The sequence below is a fragment of the Durio zibethinus genome, unplaced genomic scaffold, assembly GCF_047325235.1.
Source record: "Durio zibethinus cultivar Kanyao isolate XHJ-2024 unplaced genomic scaffold, ASM4732523v1 HiC_scaffold_394, whole genome shotgun sequence".
NCBI classification, from domain to species: Eukaryota; Viridiplantae; Streptophyta; class Magnoliopsida; order Malvales; family Malvaceae; genus Durio; species Durio zibethinus.
In genome coordinates, this window is record NW_028323017.1 from 775001 (window position 1) to 780000 (window position 5000).

A 5000-nucleotide genomic window follows, 5' to 3' on the forward strand; every position below is an offset into this window, starting at 1 on the left:
GCCGGGGATCGATCGGGTGCTAGGTGGGTTTAGGCACATCTTCAAATTTCTGTCGTGCCAATGCCATTTTTATGGCTTGTAAATTCATACAATGGTCCCCTAAGCCTTCACGTGAAGTTTCGTTGCAAGATGACTCGTTTTCTATTTTTCACGATTTTCGAAACTTTTTGCGGTTCGGGATTTTTTAGAATTTTTTTAGAAGGAGTTTTGGCCCCAAATTTTGTGGACGTGATCCTTCTATTTTTGTTGGCATGCACAAAAAAATTCAGCTAAAAACTCGAACCGGAGAAGATTTCGTGACCGTTTGAAAAAAGTGTCCCCATTTCAGACACTTTAACGGCTACTGGCAGCAAACCTGTAAAATCTCAAACGCTCTTTAAGGGGGTGTGAGTTCTCAGAGGTTTGATGAGGGATAGGGGGCCAACACAAGGGCCAAGTACCAGCACCCATCGCACGTCATGTGCGCACACCCCCCGGCCCCCCTCCCAATCGCCGGAACCCCAATGCCGCCGGTCAGGTTCTCCGGCGGTACTCCGGCGATGCTCCGGCGATGCTGTCCCGAGTGAAAAAAATGCGGCACCAGCACATGCTGGAGCCAAGCATGGGCACCGTGGCTCAAAATCGAACTTCGGCCAAGGCCTCGACCATCAATGGCACATGATGACGCATGGTGATGGCACATGCATCGACCATCATCGGCATAGGCTGCCCTTCGGTACGGGCACTTGCCTCGACCGCCATCGGCACAAGCTGGGCCCTGGTGTGGGTTGTTGCCTCGATCACCAGCGGCACATGCTGAGCCTTGGTGCGGGCGGTTGCCTCGAGCACCATCGGCAGACCCTGGGCCCTGGTGCGGCCGGTTGCCCCGATAACCATCGGCACACGCTGCGCCCTCGAGCGGCCGGTTGCCTCGATCACCATCGGCAAAAGCTGGGCCCTGGTGCGGGCGCTTGCCTCGACCACCATCGGCACACGCTGGGCACTGCCATCGGCACACGCTGGGCCCTGGTGCGGGCGCTTGCCTCGATCACCATCGGCACACGCTGGGCCCTGGTACGGGCGCTTGCCTCGACCACCATCGGCACACGCTCGGCCCTGGTGCGGTCGGTTGCCTCGAGCACCATCGGCACACGCTGGGCCCTGGTGCGGGCGCTTGCCTCGACCACCATCGGCACACGCTGGGCCCTGGTGCGGGCGCTTGCCTCGACCACCATCGGCACACGCTGGGCCCTGGTGCGGCAGGTTGCCTCGAGCACCATCGGCACACGCTGGGCCCTGGTGCGGTCGGTTGCCTCGACCACCATCGGCACACGCTGGGCCCTGGTGCGGGCGCTTGCCTCGACCACCATCGGCACACGCTCCGCCCTGGTGCGGCAGGTTGCCTCGAGCACCATCGGCACACGCTGGGCCCTGGTGCGGGCGGTTGCCTCGACCACCATCGGCACACGCTGGGCCCTGGTGCGGCAGCTTGCCTCGAGCACCATCGGCACACGCTCGGCCCTGGTGCGGTCGGTTGCCTCGACCACCATCGGCACACGCTGGGCCCTGGTGCGGCAGGTTGCCTCGACCACCATCGGCAGCCTCGACCACCATCGGCACACGCTGGGCCCTGGTGCGGGCGGTTGCCTCGACCACCATCGGCACACGCTCCGCCCTGGTGCGGTCGGTTGCCTCGAGCACCATCGGCACACGCTGGGCCCTGGTGCGGCAGGTTGCCTCGACCACCATCGGCACACGCTGGGCCCGGGTGCGGGCGGTTGCCTCGACCACCATCGGCACACGCTGGGCCCCGGTGCGGGCGGTTGCCTCGACCACCATCGGCACACGCTGGGCCCCGGTGCGGGCGCTTGCCTCGACCACCATCGGCACACGCTGGGCCCTGGTGCGGCAGGTTGCCTCGACCACCATCGGCACACGCTGGGCCCTGGTGCGGGCGCTTGCCTCGAGCACCATCGGCACACGCTCGGCCCTGGTGCGGTCGGTTGCCTCGAGCACCATCGGCACACGCTGGGCCCTGGTGCGGCAGGTTGCCTCGACCACCATCGGCACACGCTGGGCCCTGGTGCGGGCGCTTGCCTCGACCACCATCGGCACACGCTCGGCCCTGGTGCGGTCGGTTGCCTCGAGCACCATCGGCACACGCTGGGCCCTGGTGCGGCAGGTTGCCTCGACCACCATCGGCACACGCTGGGCCCTGGTGCGGGCGGTTGCCTCGACCACCATCGGCACACGCTGGGCCCTGGTGCGGGCGCTTGCCTCGAGCACCATCCGCACACGCTGGGCCCTGGTGCGGCAGGTTGCCTCGAGCACCATCGGCACACGCTGGGCCCTGGTGCGGGAGCTTGCCTCGAGCGCCATCGGCACACGCTGGGCCCTGGTGCGGCAGGTTGCCTCGAGCACCATCGGCACACGCTGGGCCCTGGTGCGGTCGGTTGCCTCGAGCGCCATCGGCACACGCTGGGCGCTGGTGCGGGCGCTTGCCTCGACCAGCATCGGCACACGCTGGGCCCTGGTGCGGCAGGTTGCCTCGATCACCATCGGCACACGCTGGGCCCTGGTGCGACAGGTTGCCTCGAGCACCATTGGCACACTATCGGCCCTGGTGCGGGCGGTTGCCTCGACCACCGTCGGCACACGCTGGGCCCTGGTGCGGGCGCTTGCCTCGAGCACCATCGGCACACGCTGGGCCCTGGTGCGGGCGGTTGCCTCGAGCACCATCGGCACACGCTGGGCCCTGGTGGGTTTAGGCACATCTTCAAATTTCTGCCGTGTCAATGCCATTTTTATGGCTTGTAAATTCATACAATGGTCCCCTAAGCCTTCACGTGAAGTTTCGTTGGAAGATGACTCGTTTTCTATTTTTCATGATTTTCGAAACTTTTTGCGGTTCGGGATTTTTTAAAATTTTTTTATAAGGATTTTTGGCCCCAAATTTTGTAGGCATGATCCTTCTATTTTTGTTGGCATGCACAAAAAAATTCAGCTAAAAACTCGAAGTAGAGAAGATTTTGTGACCGTTTGAAAAAAGTGTCCCCATTTCAGACACTTTAACGGCTACTGGTAGCAAACCTGTAAAATCTCAAATGCTCTTTAAGGGGGTGTGAATTCTCAGAGGTTTGATGAGGGATAGGGGGCCAACACAAGGCCAAGTACCAGCACCCATCGCACATCATGTGCGCACACCCCCCCGGCCCCCCTCCCAATCGCCGGAACCCCAATGCCGCCGGTCAGGTTCTCCGGCGGTACTCCGGCGATGCTCCGGCGATGCTGTCCCGAGTGAAAAAAATGCGGCACCAGCACATGCTGGAGCCAAGCATGGGCACCGTGGCTCAAAATCGAACTTCGGCCAAGGCCTCGACCATCAATGGCACATGATGGCGCATGGTGATGGCACATGCATCGACCATCATCGGCATAGGCTGCCCTTCGGTACGGGCACTTGCCTCGACCGCCATCGGCACAAGCTGGGCCCTGGTGTGGGTTGTTGCCTCGATCACAATCGGCACATGCTGAGCCTTGGTGCGGGCGGTTGCCTCGAGCACCATCGGCAGACCCTGGGCCCTGGTGCGGCCGGTTGCCCCGATAACCATCGGCACACGCTGGGCCCTGGGGCGGGCGCTTGCCCCCAGCACCATCGGCACACGCTGGGCCCTGGGGCGGGCGCTTGCCCCCAGCACCATCGGCACACGCTGGGCCCTGGGGCGGGCGCTTGCCCCCAGCACCATCGGCACACGCTGGGCCCTGGTGCGGGCGGTTCCCTCGACCACCATCGGCACACGTTGGGCCCTGGTCCGGGCGGTTACCCCCAGCACCATCGGCACACGCTGGGCCCCGGTGCGGGCGCTTGCCCCCAGCACCATCGGCACACGCTGGGCCCTGGTGCGGGCGGTTGCCCCCAGCACCATCGGCACACGCAGGGCCCTGGTGCGGGCGGTTGCCCCGAACACCATCGGCACAAGCCGGCCCTTGGTGCGGGCTCCTGGCTCGACCACCATCGGCACACGCTGGGCCCTGGTGCGGGCGGTTGCCTCGAACACCATCGGCACACGCCGGCCCTTGGTGCGGGCGGTTGCCTCGACCACCATCGGCACACGCTCGGCCTTGGTGAGGGCGCTTGCCTCGACCACCATCGGCACACGCTGGGCCCTGGTGCGGGCGCTTGCCTCGACCACCATCGGCACACGCTCGGCCTTGGTGCGGGCGCTTGCCTCGACCACCATCGGCACACGCTGGGCCCTGGTGCGGGCGGTTGCCTCGACCACCACCGGCACACGCTCGGCCTTGGTGAGGGCGCTTGCCTCGACCACCATCGGCACACGCTGGGCCCTGGTGCGGGCGCTTGCCTCGACCACCATCGGCACACGCTCGGCCTTGGTGCGGGCGGTTGCCTCGACCACCATCGGCACACGCTGGGCCCTGGTGCTGGCGGTTGCCTCGACCACCATCGGCACACGCTGGGCCCTGGTGCGGGCGGTTGCCTCGAACACCATCGGCACAAGCCGGCCCTTGGTGCGGGCGGTTGCCTCGAGCACCATCGGCACACGCTGGGCCCTGGTGCGGGCGGTTGCCTCGACCACCATCGGCACACGCTGGGCCCTGGTGCGGACGGTTGCCTCGAGCACCATGGGCACACGCTGGCCCTTGGTGCGGGCTCTTGCCTCGACCACCATCAGCAGAAGATGGCCCCTACGTCGAACACCATCGATACATGCCGGGCCTTGGTGTGGGCACATGCCTCGAGCTGGTGCGGGCGGTTGCCTCGACCACCATCGGCTCACGTTGGCCCTTGTTGCGGGCACATGCCTCGACCACCATCGGCACCTGCGCACCCTCGGTGTGGGATTTGCTTGTTTGGAAAAAGTGTCCCCGTTTCAGACATTTTAACGTCTACTGGTAGCATATCTGTAAAATCTCTAATGCTCTTTAGGGGGTGGTGGTCCGGCACCCCCTCTCCCCCCCCCACGGGGGGAGTAGGTGTGCGCGATGGGCCTCCCATTGCG